Raw genomic sequence first — 13,693 nt, forward strand, 5'->3', positions numbered from 1 at the left:
ACAGTCTAGATGAGGTGGCCCAGCACCCCGTCCAGCTGAATCTTAAAGGTGTCCAATGTTGGGGGATCCACCCCTTCCCTGGGGAGATTATTCCAGTGGCTGATTGTTCACACTGTGAAAAACTTTCCTCTTGACCAATCAGAATCTCCCCAGGAGAAACTTGTACCCATTATCCCTTGTCTTTTCCATGTGACTCCTTGTAAAAAGGGAGTCTCCTTCTTTGTAGCCACTCTTTAAATACTGTAACATGGTGATAAGGTTCCCCCTAAGTCTACTCAAGCCTGAACAAACCCAGTCTCTCAGCCTTTCCTCGCGGGGCAGGCTGCCCAGTCCCTCGATCATCTTTGTGGCCCTTCTCTGGGCCCTCTCCAGCCTGGCCACATCTTTTTTGTATAGCTGGGACCAAAACTGAACAGTGTTCCAGGTGTGGCCTGACAAGTGCTGAGCAGAGTGGGTAAATGACTTCTTTATCACAGCTGGTGATGCCCTTGGCAATGTAGCCCAGCACCCTGTTGCTTTTCTTTGGCACAGGAGCACACTGGTCACTCATATTGAGCTGCTTGCCCCCCAGGACCCCCAGGCCCTCTTCCCCAGAGCTGCTCCCCAGACGGGTAGATCCCAGCCTGGGCTGCACTCCTGGACTATGTTTTCCCAGATGCAAGGCTTGTCCTTGTTGACCTTCATAAGGTTCTTGTTAGCCCACTCTTCCAGCTTATCCAGGTCTTTCTGCAGGGTGGCTCTGCCTTCCCAAGTGTTCACTTCCCCACTCAGCTTGGTATCATCAGCAAAGTTCATCAGGGTACGCTTGATCCCATCATCCAGGTCACTTACGAAGGTATTAAACAGCACTGGGCCCAATATCGATCCCTGGGGGACCCCATTTGTGGCAGGTAAATAATGTAAATTTGATATATCTCACCTGAGATGTGGTAGGTGTTGCTTTATCTGGCTTATACATGAGGAAGCTCTGGTATGGAGCAGCAAAATGTTTTGCCTGAGGTGCTGCAGTGGATGGACGGTGGCAGCAGTGAGCGTCAGCTCCCCGTGCCCATCCCCGTGGCCTCTCTCTCCTCCGTGGCATGCGTGGCAGGTAACTGGTGCTACAGAAATAACTGCAAAACACTGGCAATGTTGGCTGTGGTCTGTGTTTGGAAAAGGAAACCAAACTCTATAATGTTTTATAGCTACTGCCACAGTGGGGTTGAACCCTACTGCAGGATACCACAATACTGGGCTTGATATGAAGGGTAAGCCAAGGGCAGGCGAGAAAAAAAAAAATCCTTGTTTTTAATATTATTAAACTTCAAGTATTCCAACTTGCTACAAATAATAAAGAGTAAATTTAAAAGGGACTGTGAAAAATGGGGCAATGAACATCTGTGCTATGTTGATTTATCCGGTAAAAATAAGCAGAGGAGTGAAAGCGGGAGTAATTTCTCAGTCACGTTCGGTTGTTGCAGGGAGCGTGTTTGCTGCATGGCAAGGAGCAGCGTGGTGCTCGGGTGAGAGGCGAGAAACCCCAGCCTCCGCTGCCGGAGCCTCTGATGTTAATCTTTGTGATGGGGAGGGAAATATTGACAGCAGGATGGTGCTCTCTGGCTTGAATGACAGGCCATATGTTTGTAAAATAGACTGAAGTACCAAATAGAAAAGGCATGGGCAAGTGGAGAGAGAGAGAGAGACGTATTTTCTCTTTACATGTAAAACTTCCAACACTTGGCAGGAGCCCAGCAACAATTAATCAGCAGGAGCCTTTTAGAAAGCCTCTTCCTAGGAAATAAGGGTACAGAAAAATCCTTTAAATTAAACATAATTTAAAACAAAGTAGTGTGTCAATAGGGGAAAAAAAGAAGGGAGAATGGACTTACAATAAATACAGATTACTTGGTATAAATCCATCAGGCCTGATCCTGGTCTAGCACCCATCTGTGCCGCTGTCTCTCTTGTGGCCTCAGACTTTTGCAGAGGGATGAGCGGGATGGTGGGGTCCAGGGGTGCCCCCGAAGGGCTGCAGGCAGTGAGGGCTGGGCTGCAGAGCGGGGTGCACGCCCCAGGACCTCCCAGCCTCAGGACCCCCATCCCTTCGCGGAGGAGCGGGGCTCTCACCATGCAGCAGTGAGCAGGAGAAATGCTGCCGGGGGGGAGGGAAAGGAGGAGGAGATCGGATTTCTAAGCACCCTTGAAACCAAAGCTGCACTGTTTATAAACTTCCATAAATATTAATTGATATTTAATAAGGTAGGCAAACACAAGGGAAAGTATTGTTTTGGCCAACTCCTACACAGCGATCCCAGCGAAGCGTGAAAGAGTTTGTGTAACTTTCCTCGGGGGTTAAGAGCAGGTCACAGAAGGTCCTTTTTCCTGGCCGGTGTCCCAGCTTTTTAAGCTATAAGGGAACATAGGAGGCTCCTGGGAATTTAACCCAAATACCTGCTGTCTGCAGGGCGAAACTACTTGGCTGCACACAGCTAAGTGCAGAGCTGGGGCATGGGCATCGCCGCCCCGCTCCCTGCCCCGCACCCAGCCCCAGCCGGGGCTTTCCGGGGGGATTAGGCTGGAAAGGGGGTGACTGTTTTGTCAGATGGGCAGTCTGATGAGATAATCACGGCTGTTAATTGATATGCTTTCCCACATAACTTGACAGTTCAAACAGGTGGTGAATAGCCCTTACACTAATTCGCATTGGGCTGTTGTCCCGTGCCTGGGCTCCGACTCGTGCAGATAAAATGACAGAGAAATAGGTCAATGTGGAAAAGGAAAAGCTTTGCACTCACCAGCGCTCCTCGATTCCCACCACCCCTACTCTGTAATACAAGTCCCTGTCAGGGCTTCTTTACATAATCTGTACTACCAAAGGGTGGAGCAAAATTCAAGGGAATGCATTTCCTCCGTTGATTTTTGGTGACTTGCTGAGATTTTGCTGCCAGCTCCAGAAAAAGAATCATGAAAATATTTTTGTTTTATTTCTCATTCTCCTATCATGCATGGGCTGATTCATGGATTTGTACTGAGACTTAGAGGAAAAATCAATGTCAAATAGAATGGAGGCTGGTATTATAAAATTAAGATCTAAGATTTTCTGGCCATAGAGCTGCACTCAGAGTCAATCTGTTACGGAGGCACGGACTTGCAGCAAGTTTGTCAAGGGGAGTTCAGACAAGAGCCCTCTCCTCTCCCCACAACGTGGGAATGCTTCCGAGCTCGCTCCACACCCGGGCCAGCACCCAACTCCTCCTTGCTGCTGGTGAGGTCGAGCTTCTTGAAACCACTGGTCCCCAGGATATGTCATTACTCTTCTATATGGGAAAATAGCCAGTTCTTTAGAGAAACATCTCCTCTGAACCTGCAGCTGGTATGCAAGGTTTCTATTCCACAAGAAATTTCATTTTTAAGTAAATGGACACAACATCTATTCTGATTGTTCACAATTCCAGTCTATTCCTGTGATTTTTTTCTTCTCATTTGTTCAGGTGGGGGTAGCATTGGGCATTTGTTGGCTAGCCCGCTGAAACGCCCTTTCAGAGTCACTCCTCAAGCAGTGATGGCAGCCAGGACCCTTCTCACTGCAATGTGCAGAGTAATTGGAGCAAAGGGGAAATTAAATCAGTTTGAAGAACATTGACAGCTCCTGAGCATCGAAGAAAAATTGGAGATTTTATAGAGTTTGGGGTGGAGTTAATTTTTGTCTTGGTTTACCTTTCCGTTTTCTTTTCTATTTCTTTGCTTTGGGAGGAGCATCCTCATCATTTAACCAGATGCACTTCTCAACTGGTGAGCATGGCTCCAAGTTACACCTCCTTTAGAAAGCGCTTGGCATCCAAAAGCAAACCCTGACTGCAGAGCTAAACATCACTGCCGGTATTCAAATTGCAGACAAAGACAGCTTTACAATAGTTGCCTGTCTGTATCAAGTTCACCAGTTTTAATTACAACACCCCACAGTGGAAATTTGACAAAACATTTTATCCGTGCGTAAAATTTAATTAAACAAACAGACCCCTAAAGAAAGCATTACATTTGTCACAGCAAAATCTGCGGCGAAGCAGGGTATTTCCTGCTCTTACACATGGGTTATGTCTCAGGATTGACAGGGGTTACCTTTGATGCAATGCAGATGGAAAATCAAAATGTAGGGATTAATCCCTCTCTCGCCAGATTATGCAGAAGTGTGAGCAGGTGGCAGGGGAGGCCGAGCCCTTTCCATTTCTCATTATGTCGCAGCGCTGATGTCTGCAGCACCGGCCAAGCCTCTGGCGAGTGTGTTATGTGATATAATTGTAAGATGGAAAACAGTGAGGGAACTTCTTCCTTTGTATTTCAAAGGCCACGATGGCATCTTTATTTGATAAAGGAATTGGATTATGTCTAATCCCCACACTTGGAGATGTTTTATTACTTAGAAAACACTTTCTTAAAAGCATCTTCGCCGCCACGAGCAGGGTGTAAAATATCCCTTGCAGGAAAGCTGAGGACAGGTTTTCCAGGGATGAACAGAAATCCTCAGTTCCTTTCTTTGGGGGCTGGCTTCAGACTTAAGGCATCTTTGATTAAGTCTCAATTCTGAAAGTAGAAGCCAGGCTGTGCCTTTTAATGAGCATCTGATTAAGAGCCCAAAGCTGGAGCCACCCAGCTTGTTAGCCAGGTGCTTAAATCAGTTTACTCTCTGATTCAGGATATTGTGTAGGAATTTAGATTCTTTTATAATGAATAATACATACATGAAATGTGAGCTCTGTAAATTTAGGGAAACGAGCTGTCAAGCTACCCGAGGAGTACAAATGAGGAGGTGAGTGCCATGAACACAACACAGCGTACATTGTCTCGGGAACTTCCTTTGGCACCAGCGGTGGGACACACTCCGCAGATCAAAATGAAAGCTCAAAGAGGAGAAGACGAATGACGTGGCCGCAGAGCGTTCAGTGGTTTAGATCATTTGTAATGCCGTGGTGGGCCTGTAAGCTGGGAGCTGAACACTCCTGGATGTCAGGAGGTCATGTGGGCTTTTTGGAGAAACACAGATCACACAGCAGCAAATTCCCCCAAAACAGGCTCAGCAAACCTGCTCGGAGCTGCAGATGAGGTCCCTTTTTAGTCCCTGCACTTTTATATTCTTCATGTCCTCGCAGCAGAAGTGCTTCCAAGTGCTGTCTCATTTCAGTAGTCAAAGTGTCTGAGCAAAAATACCTGCTGAGTTTTGTTACTTGTGCAGATCAGCCGTACTGGGAGGAGAAGTCTCCCTCCCTCCCGTGAGCTCCAGCCCTTCAAACCGAGGTAATCCCCTCCCTGGAGCCAAGCGTTGTGCCGCTGAAACCAAACCCCTCTGACCTCGAGCAGGCATTTATCACTACCTGAGGGCTGGGCAAGGTTCACTGAACTTCAAGCAAGGCTGGGACCGGGTGGGGAGCTGCAAGAAACTCTCTGGTTTCATCTAGGCTTGGTGCTGAGTTTTAAAGCTCTTCTGGCCAGCAAGCAGAGCGGTGGAAAGCTTGGAAAAGGAAAAACGTCATGGGAAAAGCTGCCCTGCACTGGGGCTGTGCCGCGAGCATGTGCCCGGCTCAGCGCCCTTCTGCTGCACTCGCACCCAGATCTGCCCAAATGCTCTCCTTGGCTCCAGAGAGCTGGATTGAGGCCTTCTCATCTCTGCTCTTCCATTTCCTCATAATTAAAATTAGTCTAGTGATCCTTATCTCCAGGTTTTAGAATTGCTCTGGGTTTTTCCCCCCTTTAAATTCCCTTTAAACATCAGTTGTGTTGCCGAATTGAAAGTGCCGCTCTAATTGCGAGACATGATTGCTGTCCGCTCCTTGCCAAGCCTGTTTTCTGCGGGGTTCAGAGGGCAGTGGGGATCTTGTTTGTTTGGGAAAAAGGACAGCTTTCTCCCGGGAGGCAGATTTTTATAATCCTAATTCTGCTGGAGGGATCCATTTTGGGGTGTGATGTGGATATGAGGGAGGGTGTGCATACCTGTGTCCATGTACCGTGCTGACACGTCCTGTGTTGGAAATCCTACTCCTTGTTTCTCTGCTACTCATAAAATCTTACTTGAAAGCTTCTGGAAAAATGTTTTTTTAAATGCATTTATGAAGAAAGAATTTGTTTTGCAAAAATACTGAAGTTTAGAACTTTAGAAGAACTCCGTGTTTTAGAGGCTGGTCCCAGCAGTGCTGTGCTTTAGGAAACTGGACTGTCAGGGGGCTTTTGCTGTAAAAAGGACTTGCAGAAATGCTGGACATGGAGATGGTTCTGTGTGGCTCTGAACCCAGAGCCATCCCCGGAGGAGGCGCGTGCGTGTAAAAGACAAATGCGTTTCTCTACTGGCAATGAGCTAATTTAGCTCTTTTTCCATGCGACTGATTCCCATGTGTGTTGTGCTGGTGAAACTCTTTCCTTGAAGCAGAGAAGGTGGCTGGGAGCTGGGGCAGGTGGTGGCAGCACCACAGTGCTGGGGCTTGGCCGTTACTTCCCCCGGGGCTCCGCAGGCGCTGGAGGAGCCGGGCCAGTGCGTGTTCCTCGCTGTGGTTCGGAGTATCACAGTGGCCTTCCCCGCGTGAGGTTCCTGGTTCTCTTTTTAGAGGGGCTGGACTGTATTATAGTAGGCGGGCTGGACTGTATTATAGCAGGCAGGCTTGGGCCTTAGCTTCAACGCAGTTAAGCTCAGCTCTAGAAAGCAGTGGGGAGTACCCACAGATACTCCTTGTGCGTCGTGCAGGGAGGCTCCGAGGTGGGAAGGTGGGTTTCCCCAGGCTCCTGGCGAAGCTAAATGTCGCTTTCTCCAGAGATGGCACAAAACCAGGGCCGGGGGTAGATATTTAAGAGGGGACCCATTTCATTTCATCAGCTCTCTTAAACTTGTGTCTGCCTAGGGGATGTCCTATGCTGTGATGTCCTCCTGCTACACGTGAGGGGGTTATGAGGGAAGGAGGGAGCATCACTGAGCACCGTGTAGCCAGAGCATCCTTTGCCCTGAGGTGGCACAGAGGGGCTGCAGTGATTTGCTGGGGGTGCCTGGGGCAGAGGTGGGGCCCGAGCCCACCTTTCCAGCGCATGGACCTAAAAGCTTTTCTTCTGCTCTCCTGAGCTGGCTGCCTGCCCGTATGGGAGATGCATAGCTTTTTCCTGACAGACCAGTGGCCAAAAGCAGAGAAGCATTTTATTCCAGAGGCTGGTATTTCAGTATACAAGCGCTTTTGAAATAAGGAAAAATGGGTGGAAATTGCAGTGGGCTTAGCAGACAAAATTGAGCAGTTGACTGTGGCAAGGCACACAGTACTTAAATGCAAGAGCTGATCTAATCGTTGTTCTCGAGGAAGCTTTTTGCTGCATTTTAGCACACAAAGCTTTTCGTTTTCTCTTTTGTGGCTTGAGCTGCTATTTAAGAAAGCAAAAATCAATAAACCTTTCCAGCTTTCAATCTTTTGCCCCAAAAGGTGTTTTTTTGGGTAGTGTTTTGTCATTCATAAGCTGTGGCGACAAATCCTTGACATCATTCGTGGATAATATCGATCAGCTCTTCCGTTGCGCCAAAGGACAAATAGAAATCATTTATCTGTCTGGACTCCAAAACAGCAAAAGACAAAGGGCTCTGCCAGCCACCCATGACAATCAGCAGCTGAAGGTATTAGCAGGGGGTCAAGTTCAGAGGTCAGCGGTCAAACAGGTTGTCATCAGTTTCTCACAGCTATCAGAGTGGAAAAACCCAGCTGGTTCTTATTAGCCAAATCCAGGGAGGCTGGCGGTGGTGGGTGCGTGGTGGCTTGGGGTGTGTCTGCTCCAGGGTGCTGCCGTGGGGAGCAGGGCCACGGCCGTTCCCTTCCTAATGGAGGATGCGTTGTAGGTTTGGTTTTATTTATTGTAAATATGGGGTCGGGTCTTAACTCCACCTTTTCTCTGCTGGGACTAAGGGCCAGGCCCAGACAAGCCATGAGAAGCTGCAGTTTTCCATGATCTCATCAAAGCTCATGCTCTGAGCATTTCCAGGATCCATTTTGTTTTGATGTTGTTAAATGATTTCACTCAATCTTCTGCACCTGTTTTGGGAATAGTCTCTTCTTGAGTGAAGGCTCCTAAACCTGCTGCTTCAAATCCATCTTCCCCAAATATCCACAGAAGCCAGGAAGGCAAAAGGTTGGAGATTTCTGAGCCAGGTGCAGCACCCCAGCTGTGTTTCATCAGATGTACATACCACATTGAGGGAAAGTATCAGTTCTACCTACGTATCCTTGTTCCCCGCTATCAGTGCCGCCAAATTAGAATTAACAAACACTTCCATCAAGCTAAGACATGATGCTGTATGAACTCAATCCCCAGAGGGAGAGCTCCCCTGGTTGTACCTCCCCAGAGCTACAAGCAGACCACTGCTGTGCCTCTGCTGCACATGCAAAATCCTCTAGCCCTGGTGTCAATACTGAGCCTCAAGTCTACAGGATCCGTAAGTGGCAGAACAAGCAGCTAAAGAAAACTGGCTGCCTCTTTGTAGTTATCTGCAATTAAAAAAGACACCTATACAGTCCTCCTTTCTCCAACCCCATAAAAAAACGTGGGCTGCTCTGAGTTTTATGGGAAACCTTTGATCTGTCATTCAGGCAGGACAGCAAAGCTGCTAGAGAAATCCCTTGGGAAGCTGAAGGCTCCCACCGGAGCTGCTCATCTGATCCACCCATTGCCTTTCCATAAACCTGGACTCTTAGGGCTTCCGCCAGTCAGCGGGCACTTCAGCCAGAGTGACTGGAGTGAGGGGAAGAGGCCATAGGCAGTAAATAAGGGCAGATCAAATATCAGCACGATCACTGTTTCCGAGAGCTCGCCTGCCTGCCTCCCCTGCGCTCCGGGGGCACGGTGAGGCTTTACGCCGGGCATGCCAGCTCCAGCACGCAGCCCTGAGCATCACAGCTCTCCGTACAGAAGGCGCTAGCATCAGGCAAGGGGCTGCACGGGGTTTTACGTGTGTGTCTGTACACCTGACTTAAAAAACAGATGTAGTGAAGGATTGCGTTAATATTTCTCATTGGTATCTACTCCTCAATAGCGGCTCCTCTTTTACCATGTTCTGAACGCTTTCATGGGCTCTGTCCCCCTCTCCCATCTCCATCTCACCACAGTTATTCTCAGTATTTTTGTTTTAAGGGGGCTGGCAAACAGAGATTCATCTTGTATTTAACCACGAGTGCCTCGGTGGAGTTTCACTAGGAGATTATGCTCACACAGTATTGACAACTGGTCCAGGCAGGCCGGAGAGAAACAGGCTGTACACACACTTGGAGGTACATTTTATTTAAACTGTGACAAGTTTTCTTCTATTCATCAACAACTAGTTGAAGTAACAGAGACTTTCTTACAAGAAACGGGCATCTTATAGTACTATAACAAGGCGCTCTCTTTGCATTTTAGATCGCTGGCTGGGGAAGTACTTGTGCAAACATAAACTCCCTCTGGATAAATAAGCTGGGTACGCGATGCTGGGAGCCAGCGTCCCTCCTTCACACTACAAAGTCAATGTGGTAAATGTAGCGCTTCGCTTAAATTTCTTCTCATAGATAGAAATTCTCTTTTATTTTATTTTATTCTCCCAAGGACACTGTCAAGGTCACCGTGAATCCTGATGCTCCAAAGAGTGTATCAGGGATACAAACCCATTTCACCAGGCTATTGTTGTATGTATCCTCCTGTGCATCCAACTTCATTTCCACTTCAATTTTATCAACCTTCCGCTGGAGACTCAAGGAGATAGGAAACAAGTACTGACACGAATTAGCCCGGAGATTGACTGATATAGCTCAGCCCAGGGAATCCTGGGTAAAACCTTCTCTGGGCTCTTTCTCTCTTGCTCTCTTTCTGTCTTTTCCACACACACACACCCCCCCCCCCCCCCCCCCCCCATTTTTTTTATCCATTACAACTGTCTTTGTTAGTCACCTGTCAGAGATGTCACCAGTCCTGTCCAGGATGACAGACAGGGCGGGGAGGCTTTTGATGGGGTAATTTGCCAAAAATACCCAATGCTGCGTACTAAAGATGGCAGTGGGTGGCAAAGGTGCCAGGGAAGAGATCCGCGTTAGGTAAAATCAGCTTTCTCTTCTTAAAACTGCTGTGAACCCCAAAGGTTCTCACCCCTTTGTTTTGGGGAACGCATGGCAGAGCTCCACTGACTTTTGGGAGAGTCTTGCTCCATCCGTCGATGCTCTGGGGACCTCTTGGTGTGCGTAGGGTTGGCTGGGGTGACACCCCGACCTCCCCCTCTCCACCTTCCCTGCGCTTGAAGCCTGTCCCTGCTTGCCATGGGGCTTGGGGTGCCATGAAGCCCCCAGGATGAGTTAAGGGCAGCAGAAGATGCTCTGGCTGATGCATTGCCGGTGCCCGGTGCGGTAAACAGGCTGCTGCGGCGTTTCCTCCTCTCCGCTGCACAGACAGGCTTTGCGGTAGAGCGTCAGCCGATGGTGGTGGTTACAGGTTTTAACAGTGCTCAGCAGCGAGGCTCCCAGGAAGGGCAGGGGGTTATTTCATAGCACCTGATCGGCGCTCTGAGTGAGGAGCACCCGACTCGAGCGTGGTGCAGGGACAGGACGCGGCTCCCATGAGGGGTGGGATGGGGACACTGGAGCAGCGTGGGGCTCTGCTGCCTGCCCTCTTCGCAAACTTCAGCCCTTCTTCTTCCTCGAGCAGAGCGGTAGGAAATTTATGCCCTTTGGGTTCAAAACAGGGTCCTAGAGGAAAAGAGAAAAGAGAGAGAGAAAGAGAATGAAAATGATTTTAATTTTTTTTTGGCGTAGAAATGAAGCTGATATTGAAAGTGAGTAAATTTTAATGAAACGGTGCAAAAATGACATCATTTACTCAGAAATCATTAATTTGTCAGCATTAATATTTCAGCTACAACATTGCCTGTCATTCTGTGCCAGCAATGACTGATAAATCTATAAAAGTGTGCTGCTAATTTACTGAATATTTATGTGCAGTGTCATTTGCAGAGTAGGATTTGAATTTATTTCACTCAGTATTCAGCTGGAGAACATTTCTAGCAAACCTAAAATGAACAGCACCAGGCTGTGCAAAGTAAAGCTGGCAAAACTTCTTAAATAACATTTTAAAGGGAGAGGAGCACTGGCAGGAGGCTGCAGTGTTTCCCTCGGATGAGGGTCCTCCGAGACCGGGTCCCAGCAAACACCGCGCGGGTGGCTTGGGACAGGGCACGGCAGCTGCCAGCCCTGGGGCTGTGCTGACACATATTTGTCACATCTATAACATTTTTCATCTCCAGACCTCCTTAGAGGTGTCAACTTATCCGTTCCACCTCCCCGGGGGGACGCGCACGTGTCGGGAAGGAGCAAATGTTCCCTGAATAGTGGTTTGGTGGGAATTTGTGTGTCAGTTTGGAAAATAGGTGGAAAGTTTGCAAAGCTGGGGTGGAAAGTTTAAAGAAATGGTGGGGGGAGCGGGAGATTTTGGCAAAGTTGTGCAGCTGAGGTGGCTTGGGGCTGGTTTGGATAGACCGTGCCGTGGCAGCTGGTCAAGCCCCACCTCCCGTGACATGGGGCCACCTGCGGAAGACACTTTGGTTCCCCAGCGTGGAGGAGCGAGCACCCGTGGCAGGCTGTTTTTTTGTGGTGAGGATTATTTTAATCACCCCAGAGCCTTCCTGAAGCCCTCTCCAGAGTCCCTGCAGCTCCCCAGACCCCAGTCAGTGCTCTGATCCCTGCAAAGCTCCCAGGAACACCCTGGCCAGGGGCTGCAGAGGGCTGTGGGGCCGGAGCAGGACGCAGCACAGCCATCAGCCCGCGCGCGTTTTGGGAAAGGGGGTTCTTTGGGTGAATAGCTCGGTCTCTGGAAAATGCGATTTTGGGATGGCAGAACCCATTTTGAAGTTCAGGCTGAGTTTGCTTAGTGCTTTCAGGCAGAAAGAAATAAGAAATTAATTTTTTGGTGGCATGAAAATAGGGTTTCCCTTTGGCGATTTGAAAATGGAATCTTTTGAGTTTTCTATTTTGAAATTTCTGTTTTGGACCAAATCTATCAAGGGTGTCTTCACCTTTGACATTATAGATTTTTTTTCAATTAAGTAGGAAGATTCACTGTGAGTTGAATAGAGTGGCATTAGGTTGGTTGTTCTGGCTTTTTGTTTTCAAAAGCAAACATTTGACAGGAAGAGAAGGCCGAGCTGTAGAACAAAAACTGCTGCTACCTTAACCTCTGAAGTTTAGATGTCAAACGCTGATGAGGAGGGACATCCCAGGGCACCCAGGAGCCTGCAAGGGGGCCACCCCCATGCACATTCTCCAGGCACCATCCCTGCCACGTGTCCCCGTGGTTGAAGGTGCTGGTGGCTGCTCCTTGTTCTCACAACAGCTCCCAGGCGGGAGCGGTACAGCCGGACCACCAAAGTGCGTGTGATGGGCTGGGTTATTTACAGCCCAGTGTCAGCCCGGGCTCGCTCCGAGCCTTGGGAACCTCCTGAAGGCAAGAGCTGGGCGCTGCTCACCGAGGGCCATCCGTTAGGCTGAAGACCACAGGAACTGCTGGTAATTAACAGGCATATTAATCCAGTAGAACACGATAGCCTTATTATAGTCACATTTTTCACTTTCATCAGAATAATATCATATTATATTAATATTTATTTCTCACTAATGGACTGTGAAATGAGCTGGGTGATGGTGGTGGTGGGGTGTGGTGTTGGAGGGTGGGAGCAGTGGGACAGAGGCAGAGGGACAGGTCATGGAGAGCTTGTTGTCTCCCGATAGCCCTGGGATCCCCAGGGCTGGGGGAACCAAGCGCGTCTGCCCATGCTGGCATGGCCGTGCCCCTTCCTTCCTCTCCCTTACCCAAAATGGAGAAACGTTGTGGTCAGTGGGAAATGGCAGTGCCACTGACACTGGCCTGTCCTGGTGCCAGCTGGTTGCACCATGCCTTCAGCCCCTGCTCGCTTTCAAGGCGCAGGGAGAGGGAGCACAGCTTGGAATGAAGAGACAAGCTGGACGATGCAAACCCTTCAGGTCTGACAGATTTGGGCATGGCTGTCAACAAGATGGAGATTTACTTTAAAGAAGGGAAAAAAAATCTTGCTTACACCTCGCCACTCACATCTATTACTCTGGAAAATAAGGATGGCGTGAGAGCAAGGAATAAATCCCTTCTAAAAATATATCGGGTGAACGCATTAATTTTCCTTGGCACGTGGATGAGGGTAGGAGAATGAATTTTAAGCTTGATTCATTCTCCAAAACGAATCTTAAGCCTTTTAATTGTTGAGTGTTGGCATAAAAACATATTATTTATGAAGCTGTGGCGTGGTTCTACATGGCCCCTATGCCTTTTTTCTTCTTTTAAAGCAAATCTCATTTATTTCTTCCTAAAAGGTGCTCTAGAATCTAATATGAGCATTATGAATATTTCATTTTCAGAGCAGGGTTTACACAATACCAGAGCGTCTGGCGGCTCGGCCGGTCCCTGCGCGACAGGCCTGGTTTGGAGCTCCAGCAGATCTACTTGAGTAGATCGTTGGTTTCTGCTCTGCTTGGTTCATATCTACCAAAACTCATCATTTACTGCCCATCTCTGGCTGCTTCATTCCTGTGGCATCTGTTTCTATAAAATTCATGTGTGTTGCAATAGGCAAAAGAAGCGCAGGAGGCACCAGAGAGACCCTGCAGTCGTAGAACTTGATTGGCTTTCTTAAAGGTAATATAACGCAGTAAAAACA

General features: G+C 48.5%; 1 long non-coding RNA gene across 1 annotated transcript; it reads right to left on the reverse strand.

The window, feature by feature from the left end:
• Window positions 1-1,668: 1,668 nt before the first annotated feature.
• LOC141952554 (uncharacterized) lies at window positions 1,669-2,056 on the reverse strand. The gene is made up of 2 exons (XR_012631649.1): window positions 1,869-2,056; window positions 1,669-1,770 (listed from the first exon to the last, which is right to left on the reverse strand). It is a non-coding gene; the product is annotated as an uncharacterized LOC141952554 (long non-coding RNA).
• Between the last annotated feature and the right edge of the window lie 11,637 nt (window positions 2,057-13,693).

The sequence above is a fragment of the Strix uralensis genome, chromosome 20 (genome assembly GCF_047716275.1).
Source record: "Strix uralensis isolate ZFMK-TIS-50842 chromosome 20, bStrUra1, whole genome shotgun sequence".
NCBI classification, from domain to species: Eukaryota; Metazoa; Chordata; class Aves; order Strigiformes; family Strigidae; genus Strix; species Strix uralensis.